This window comes from Myodes glareolus, chromosome 16 (genome assembly GCF_982192425.1).
Source record: "Myodes glareolus chromosome 16, mMyoGla1.1, whole genome shotgun sequence".
Classification (NCBI taxonomy): domain Eukaryota; kingdom Metazoa; phylum Chordata; class Mammalia; order Rodentia; family Cricetidae; genus Myodes; species Myodes glareolus.
In genome coordinates this window covers 6,574,479-6,584,410 of record NC_142041.1, presented here as the reverse complement: position 1 = coordinate 6,584,410, position 9,932 = coordinate 6,574,479, and the positions used below count along the sequence as shown (strand labels likewise).

General features: G+C 40.9%; 1 protein-coding gene across 3 annotated transcripts in view; it reads left to right on the top strand.

Annotated features, from left to right (window-relative positions):
- Rad54b (RAD54 homolog B) overlaps positions 1-9,932 on the top strand; it is an 80,999-nt gene that overhangs the window by 32,607 nt on the left and 38,460 nt on the right. The gene's annotated exons all lie outside the window — the stretch shown is intronic.

Below are 9,932 nucleotides of genomic sequence, written 5' to 3'. Positions count from 1 at the left end.
TAGGAAGTTTTGGCTTTTGATAACTCGAATGACCTGGAACACACTAGGTAGACCAGGTTGGCCTCAGTCTCAGAGAGATCATCCACCTCTGGGTGCTGGATAAGGGGTGCCTGGTGGACGTCTTTCTTGACTACATTGGATAGCTTCTATTTGGTTCAAGTTAAAATTTAACATGCAGAAATATGTCAGGAATCTGTATTTCGTGTGAAAATTTCTAGTATTTAAATGTTTGCAAGTCATTCAAAATGCTTTTTAAAACAGTTTAGGCATGCCAGCTCCCAGCTCCAGTAAAAGGCCCAGGTGAGGATTGTGGCTGCTGAGTCACGGCTCTGCTGATGTAATCAAGACTTCGGGTCCATCCACAGCTCCGCAGCAAACACTAGTGTCAGTCCTGAACTAGCCTCTGTTAGTTTCTTAGAAGTGTAAATCCGTCCAGCTAATCAGAAACTAGGGTGGGATTCAGCCCTCTGTGAATAATGTCCTCTGGGTATTCTGATGCTAAAGGGTGAGAGTTAACTTGGTGCTTAAATCATGACGCTTCCCACTGGAGTGTAATTTGGATAAAATGTCAGTTGTTACCAAAATTCTGGATTCCATAAAATGCTGTTTTTAAGGAGTCAGATTGAAGGCGTTTTGATTAGAGAGATGACATGATTAGGGATGTGAGTTGGGAAGAACACTATCAAATGTAGCCATACAAGTAACGGTCTAGAAATGAGTGTGTAAGTGAACTCTTGGGGCACTAGGCTCCGTGTTCAAGGTCATGTGTATTCTCTGGCGGTTCGCCTTTTTAATCTGTGCTGGTTTTCATTTGAAATGTAGTGAATCTTCTAATTTGAGGTAGTATGTTTTGTAATACAATTTTAGTAAATGTGCGCATAGTAGAAACCTTTCTGAAATTATTAAAAGTAAGTTATATGGAGTATGATTCTCATTTCAGTGTGCTGCCATGGGGTGTGGTGAACATCCAGTCTGAGTATTGATTTTGTACAGCAATCCCATTTACAAGTGTCTTTGTGGGAAACTAATTCTGTGAAATGTTTCTAGAAAGTAATTCAGTGTTTAAAGAAAGTACATCTTTTTTAATGGTTTAGTTCTATAATCAGTGTGGAAATAAAAAAAATAGATGTCTTTGAAAATTCCTTTGTTGTACATAAAATAGTATTGTAATCACGTTTTTCTCTGGCATTGTTCAAATTTGCTGTTTCTTTGTGTCAAGTGACCCAATTTGTTAGCAGTTAAGGGCTGTAAAGAACAATAAACTTTTTTTTGTATTTTAAGTTCAGAATTCCATTCACCAGAGTAAACTTACTGCAGTGTTTTTATGAGTCAGTGTTGTTTTAATTGTAAACGTTATAAAACACATAATCCTGTCCCATTCTCCTAATTTCTTCCCCTATGCAACCGTGTTTTCAAAGTGAGGTTAAGCTTGGTCTGTGAGAATTCCCAAGCAGAGCGAAGGATTAGTCATTGGCCAGAGAACCTTCTTGAGCCTGTGGCATGGGGATTTTGAGCTGAATCTCCCACCTTTCTTTGTGGTACTGAGACTTTGAACTTGAGGACCTGTGACCTGTGAACGCACTTTGCTGAAGACAGGTTTTACTCAGCCAGTACTGTGAGAAACTTCTAACAGTGAGGAAGCTGCCGGACTTGGATGCTGCTGGCAATACTGAGGGGGTTTATTTGGTTCTTGTTTTAGGTGTGATTCTGTAGAGAGACTTTAACTGTGGTAAATGATTTTTTCATTTGCTCTCCCTTGTTCTCTGGTTTTGTTTTGTTTTGTTTTTGTTTTTGTTTTACAAGCAGGGTTTCTCTCTATTATTGTCTTGACTGTCCTCAAATTCCGCCTGCCTCTGCCTCCAAGTCCTGAGACTGAAGGTGTGCGCCACCATGCCTGGCTTTCATTTGATATCTCTCTCTCTCTCTCTCTCTCTCTCTCTCTCTCTCTTTCTCTCTCTCTGTCTCTCTCTCTCTCTTTGGTTTTTCGAGACAGGGTTTCTCTGTAGTTTTGGTGCCTGTCCTGGAACTAGCTTTTGTAGACCAGGCTGGCCTCGAACTCACAGAGATCCACCTGCCTCCGTCTCTTGAGTACTGGGATTAAAGGCATGTGCCACCTCTGCCCGGCTTTCATTTGATCTCTTAGTAATTTGAATAATGGGTAGCTTTTGCTCCCTCCCTAGCTTATCTATATGAACATAAATATATTATAAAACATTCTGAAGTGGATGTGGCATGTAATAGTATTCTGAGAAAAGTTAAACTTTTTTCCCCCTTCTTATTTTGAGACAGGGTTTTTTCTGTGTAGCACTGGATGTCATAGCCCTTGCTCTGTAGACCAGGCTGGCCTCGAATTCACAGAGATCTGATTGCCTCTGGTGTGCCACCACCTCCCGGCTAAGCTTTTTTGTTTATAATCTCATAAAATATTCAAAATGAATCCCCTTTTGTATAGTGAGGCGACAACTTGTGTAATTTCGTTTTTACATTGCTCTCTGGTTATGTTTGCTCTCACATGTCACAGCGTGTGCCTCCTGCTGGTGTGCTGTCATCAGGGTGGGCATTTAACTCTCAGTACTGTGAACGTGTTTACTGAAGTGTACTCTTGGTGAGGGCGACTAAGTGAATTTTTTGTTAATACATGCTTTTTAAGAATAAGGAAGCTATACTGATTGTATATTCTTTTTGGTGCCATAAGTCAGAGTGTGGTATAGTAGAGGTGAAAGTTTTTGATGAAGCAAACTTGAAATAAAAAATTGTCTAGAGGACTGTAATAGATACCAAATATACTGCATCTAGATATCATACATTAGAAAAATCTTAAGGCCCACAAATTCTCAAAATAAAATATTTGGTTGTAAATACTTAAGAAGTAAATGAAGTACATAGTTTATAAGTACAGGAGTAAGTTTGTAATTTAGGAAATCTAATTAAAATGAACAGAATCGAGCTGAATTTTTGTATACATTTTTGAGATACTATCTCTGTTTTCTTTGTCTAAACATGTACTTTTATCTAGTTCTTTTAAATAATGTATTAAGTACTTGTGTCCCCACCAGGATGATTAATGTATATAGTTTTTTGAATTGATTAAGTTAGTAGGTATAATTTGAAATTAAATTATTTTTAATTGCTTTGTAAATAATGAAAAATAAATGAGTAAATGAAATAAAAATGTCACTCATCAGCTCAATTTGCTTATTTTAATATTTATTTTTTGCTTTTGAGACAGTTTGATGTACCGTAGGTTGGCTTTGAACTCTCTGTTTACCTATAGATGATCTGAAAATTTTTTCTATACCATCCAAGTGCTGGGGTTATAGGTGTGCCACCATGCTTCATTTAGGCAATGCACAGGACCAAACCCATGCTAGGCAAGCACTCTGTCAAATGAGCTAGGTATCAGACATCTCTGACTCCACATGAAAGCTAAAGTGAATGCATCATGAGAACTATATTTTGTTAGTAGGTCTTTGTGTTTGAGTTTACTTGTTAGCAATTTCTAACTCCAAACATTTTATTAACCAACTATTCAGACATACCAAAACACTGAAAGAATTTTTTAGTAAATATTCATATGCCTACCTCCCATGAGGAGTCTACAATCAGTTATTTTGCTAGCATTCAGGAAGTCCTGGGTTCAGTCTCCCATCTTGGTAAAAAAACAAAGATTCAGAATATTAGCACTTTCTAGTTCCTTCTTACTCTTTCCTAACCAGTTTCTTCACACCTCACTTAACCAGTGTTAACTGTTTAAAATCCTGCATAGCCAAGAATGACGACTTTGCCCTTAGCTCCAGCAATTGGGAGGGTAAGTTGAGAACATCACAACTTAGAGGTCAGCCTGGCCTCTCAAACAAACACAGCTTCATAACATTTGCCTGTTTTAAAATTTCATGTAATTTCTAATTACTGCTTTAAAAAGGTAACCTATCTGTGTTGGCTTATTTTATGTTAACCTGACAAAGGCTAGAATCGTTTTAGAGATGGGGGCCTTTACTGAGAAAATGCATTCATTGGATTGGGCTGCAGGCAAGCCTGTAGGGCATTTTCTTAATTAGGGATTGAGGTAGAGGGCCCTGCCCATTGTGGGTGCTGCCTTTCCTGCACTGGTGGTCCTGGGCTCTGTGAGAAAGTAGACTGAGCAAGCAATGAAGAGCAAATCAGTAAGCAGCTCCCCTCCATGGCCCCTGCATCAGCACCTGCCTCCGGGTTCCTGCCCTGTTTGAGTTCTTATCCTAATTTCCTTCATTGATGAGCTATATTATGATGTGGAAGTATAAATAAATCCTTTCCTCCCCAACTAGTTTTTGGTCATGGTGTTTCATCATAGCAATAGTAACCCTAATTATGAGACCCTCTTAATGTTTTTAGTATTCTATTTTTTCCCTCTCTCCTCTTATTAGTTGTTCATTGCATTTTTATTGTGGAATAATATTCCATTGTGCAGATCTCGAGTGGAAAGAAATGTGTTTATTTTACATGTAACACTTGAACTTTGACATTCACTATTTTTACTAGGTGAATAAAGTTATGGGTAATTTTCAATTCTAAGCCATTTATATATTATTGTATACTTTAAGAAAATTATAGCCTCGTGGTGATAGCACACACCTTTAATCCCAGTACTTGGGAGCAGAGGCAGGTGGATCTCTGAGTTTGAGGCCAGCCTTGTCTACAGACTGAGTTTCAGAATAGGGCTATGCAGAGAAACCCTGTTTCGAAAAGCCAAAAGAAATTTATGTGCATGGATGTTCTGCCTGTGCATGCAGGCACGTGTGTGTGTGTGTGTGTGTGTGTGTGTGTGTGTGTGTCTGCACTACATCTGTGTTTGTTCCTGTGGAAGCCAGAAGAGGGCCTTGGGTCCCTGGGACAATAGTCATGTGGGGACTGAAAGCAAACCTGAGCCTCTGGTAGAAGAGCCAGTGTTCTTAGCCACTGGGCATCTTTTCAGCCCCTATTGTTTATGTTTTTTAGTGTAACAAAAGCTTTCTTGGGGCCAGGGTTGTAGCTTAGTTTCTAGAGTGCTCACCTAGCATGCTTGAGGCCCAGGTACAAGCACTGCACATATTGTGTGCTTTTTTCCCTCTAATCCCAGCACTCAGGAAAGTAGAGGCAGGAGTTCAGGGTCATCATTGGCTAGATTTTGAAACCAGTTTGGACTACACAAGACTTGTTTCCTCACTCACCACCAGAAGATTTCTTTTTATTAAGTTTCTATTTCAGTTACCTGTTAATGCATAAGTTGACTGGTAATGGCTCCCATAGGATCATATTCTTGAATGTTTGGTTCCCAGTTGGTGGACTATTGATGTGGGATGTCCTTCTGTGTATGTGTTGCTCTTTGGCTAATGAGTAAAGCTGTTTGGCCAATAGCTTAGAGAGAGAGAGAGAGAGTAAGAGTAGGCAGAGTCAGAGATACCATGTAGTTGCTGAAGGAGAAAGATGCAAGAATATTACTAGTAAGCCACAAGCCTCGTGGCAATACATAGAGTAATAGAAATGGGTTAATTTGAATTCTAAGAGCTAGCTAGAAATATGCCTGAGCCAAACAGTGTTGTAATGAATGTAATTTCTGTGATTATTGGGGTCTAGGCAGCTGGGAAATAAAAGTGCAGTCCCTGTTTGCAGACTCTTTAGGAAGGGTTGGAGGTGTGATCTTGTTGGAGGATGTGTGTCACTAGCAGTAGACTTTGAGGGTTTAAAAGCCCATACCAGACCAGTCTCCCTCTGCTGCCTTCTACCTCTAGTAAGCTCTCAGTTACCATGCCTGATTGCCAGACTCCCTGCAATGGTGGTCATAGGCTCATCCTCTGAAACTGTAAGCAAGCCCACCACTAAGAACTGTCTTCTGAAAGTTTGGTGTTTCATAGCGGTAGAAAACAAAGACAGCATGTTTGAAGTTCTGGAGGTTTTGGTAATTTTAGTAAAAAAATAATCTGCAGGAATTTATAGTTTTGGAATTGATTACATAAGACATTTTGAATATTAAAATTGTTAGAAAAGAACGTGAAAGGCTTGGGCTTAAAGATATATACTTATGCCATCCTATTCTTAGGAATCACTCATTATAGTAAAAATGCCGCGGCTGGGTAGCCCACAGATTTAAACCCAGCATGCAGGTAGGTTCGTCTCTGTGAGTTTTATGTATCAAGTTCTAGGTCAGCCAGGTATACAGTGAGACCCTGTCTCAAAGAAAAAGAGACGAGATGCCTGTCCTTAATAAGAAATTACCTTATTTCCTGAAGACTTAGTTTTACCCATTCTTTCTGAAAGGCCTTTAAGTCTCTTATTCTTTTTTTTTTTTTAATTGATTTAGGAAGTATATTTCAGGGTCTAGGAGGATCTAGACTGGAATGGATTTCAAAAAAAATATTACTGTGGTAGTGGAATTTGGGGGCGACTAGTCAGGGAAATGGTAAATCAACCCTCGATGTGCTGTAGGTTTCTGGGTGTAGGAGGTTATGTTCCTTGCTGCTGTTCCCGGTGGTCTTCATTCTACTCTTTGGAATCCCTCATCGTTCCCTTTCCGGGACCTGCGGGGCTAAGTGGCAGCAGGAGAAGAACAAAGCACTAGTTCAGGTGCATTTGCTGTGTGGGAAGTTGTAGCCTAAACATTACATGTATGTGCACACACGTCTGTGACGTAGGTATTAATGTAACTTCGTTTTTTTTTGGTGTGTGTGTGTGTGTGTGGTGTGGATTTAGTCTTCATGTGTGCGCATGTGTTTGTGTTGTAAAAGGAGCTGCGGACCACTTCCCGCTGCCCAGCTCCCAGCTAAGCTTTACCCAAAATAATTACGTGTAAACTGTATTCATTTAAACACTGCCTGGCCCATTGTCTTCAGTCTCTTACTGGCTAACTCTCACATCTTGATTAACCCATTTCTATTAATCTGTGTTTACCACAATGTTGTGGCTTACTGAGAAGATTCTAACCTACATCCATCTCTGGTCGGAGAGCCATGGCGTCTGCCTGACTCTGCTTTCTCCCAGCATTCTGTTCAATCTACTCCACCTATCTAAATTCTGCCCTATCAAAAAGCCAAGGAAGTTTCTTTATTTGACCAATGAAAGCAAGAGAAATACAGAAGGACCTCCTACACTGTGTGTGTGTGTGTGTGTATGTGTGTGGTGTGTGGATTTCATCTTTGTGTGCACGCATGTGTTTGTGTGTGTGTGGTGTGTGGATTTCGTCTTTGTGTGCACGCATGTGTGTGTGTGTGTGTGTGTGTGTGTGTGTGTGTGTGTGTGTGTGAGCCCAAGGTTGATAATGGGTGTGTTTCTTCATAGTTCTCTACTTATCTTCTGAAGCAGGGATCCTTGCTGCACCCAGAGTTTGCTATTTCAGATAATCTGGCTGACCTGCTTGCCTTGGGAGTCTCCTGTTTCTGCCTCCTGAAGGTTGATTGCAGGCTGGCGATGGGAGCCTTAACTCTGGTCTTCGAGCTGTGTGAGCCCTGTACCCACTGAGTGGTCGCCCCAGCTGCCTCACTTTCACTGTGTAGACTTACCAACGGGCACAGAGGAGTTAAGTGCTTTGTCAAACCACCCAGTTACTAAGTGGCAGACTCAGTGTTCAATCCCAAGCAGTGTGGGTCTGACTCCATAGTGTGTGTTCTTTAGAAAAGATCTACAAAAGAAGGGCATACTGCTCAGCTTTTGGTTTTAACATTAATTATAATTTTGAGTTTCTAGAATTATCCTTTTTCAGAAATGGGAGCAATGAACATAACATTAATGTTTTTTAGATTCTGAGAATTTAGTCTTCTATATTTCTTTCCAGCCTTTCTTTTCTTTTTTGGAGACAAGGTCTAATTATATAAATCTAGGCCAACCCAGAACTCAGTGTATAACCCAAGCTGGTTTTAAACTGTGCCGCTCCTTTCTCAGTCCCCCAGACCCCTACTGCCATGCCTAATTGTTCCCAGTCATTTGGTGAGGTGCCCCTCTAACTCTGGGCGGTTGTGGAATGTTTAGAGGGTTCTCTTCTTCTCCTGGGTAATGTAGCAGAGAGAAAAACAGACTGACAGCTACACTGTGCTCTGGCTCAGTGCGTAGTGACCGGCACTATTGGGAACCATGTGAAAATAATCACGCCCCACACTTAAACAAATATTTTTATGTGTGTGGGTGTTTGCCTACATGTTTGTCTGTGTGTCATGAGTATGCCTGGTGTTGGTGGAAGCCAGAAGAGGGTGTCAGGTCCCCTGGAACTAGAGTTACAGATAGGTGTGAGCCCCCAGTGCGGGTGCTGGGACTCAAACTGAGGTCCTCCAGAAGAGCAGGGAGTGTTCTTAACCTCTGGCCATTGCTTCATCTCCCACAATTTTTCTTAACAGTTCAGAAATTGATCAAATTATTCTTTTTGTTATAAACCTTAAAACTCCCTGATAATCAAACACAACAAAATAATTTTTTAACAAAACCCTCACTGTGTAACTGTGTAGCACAGACTGGCCTGAGACTCGCTGTGTGGTGTATGCTGTCCTAAGAACTTGAAAATCCTCGTCTTCTCTCTCGAGTGGTGAGGTTGCAGAGCGGACCGTCATGTCCAACCAGTAAACTCTTACTTTAAACCCAATCAGTTTTCTAACTAAAAATTGGTAGATTGATGCAATGTTGATAAAGTGTAGGTATGCAAACTTTGTTAGCAAAATTAGAAAGGATGGATATTGCTAGACCATGAGTTTGTGGTCAGCCTGGGCTACATAGTAAGGGCTGTCTCGGAAAAGTAAAGGGATAAAACAGTGGTTCTCAACCTGTGGGTTGTGATCCCTTTGGAGTTGAATGACCCTTTCATAGGGGTCACCTAAGACTATCGGAAAACACAGGCACTGACATTACGATTCATAACAAAATTATAGTTAGGAAGTAGCAATGAAAATAATTTTATATTTGAAGGTCACCACATCATGAGGAACTGGGTTAAAGGGTCGCAGCATTAGATTGAGAACCACTGGTTTAGAGAAATAAAATACATGACTGATCAAATCTTGATTATAAACTTTATTTTGAAAGAAATTGATCTGAAAATAACAAGTCTTTAATATGAAAATAAAAATGAACAACAATGGAAAGAATTCAGTCATTTTCTAAAGTTACTTCTTCAATGGAAAGTAGTTTTTAGGTGCTTAAAACCATGAAGTGAAAACATAGAGTAAATGTCAGTTTTGAAGAATACCTGTGTTTGGGTAATGCGTTAATACATAAAGTTAAAGATCTGCCTTCTCAGGGCTCTGTAGTTGAGTGATAAAGGTGGACATTCAGGTTTTAGGTCATTTATTGTTCCAATAATGTTAAGGAAATAGGGCACCTTGATCTCACTTGGCAGCTGGGACGTGGGCGTAGAAGAGCGAGCGGAAGTTAGTCTGTGGTAGGCATGTTGAAGAGCGAGCGGAAGTTAGTCTGTGGTAGGCGTGTTAGAGGACGGCGGTGTCTCTGACAAAAGCCCTGTAAGGAAGGGGCTTCATTTGCCTCCCATGAGTGTGCCGTCAGTCCACCAAGGCAGGGGATACCCAGGGCTGCTGATGACAGTGCACCTGCAGTCAGGAGGCAGACAGGGATGTTGATGCTCCCCTCCTCCCTTTTAAGTCCAGTTTGGGACCCCATGGAGTGGTCCCAGCCACATTCAGATGAGCCTTCCTGCTCAGTCAAAGCCTTCTGGGAATAGGCATGCTCAGAGGTGTGTTTCTTTAGTGACTTGAAGTCCAGTCAGGTCGATGGTGAAGATTAAACACCACACAGAAAAGCCCTAGACGCCCAGCCACAGGGACTTGGTGCTTTCTTAGGGACAGCGGGAGGCTTATCCAGTCTTTTACATTAAAATTAGATCTTGATAATAAACATGAAGTGTAGTTTCGAAGAATAGAGAAGGAACTCTTGGTTTGGTGGTGCGTGTCTGTCATCCAAACGCTCTGGAAACTGAGGCAGGA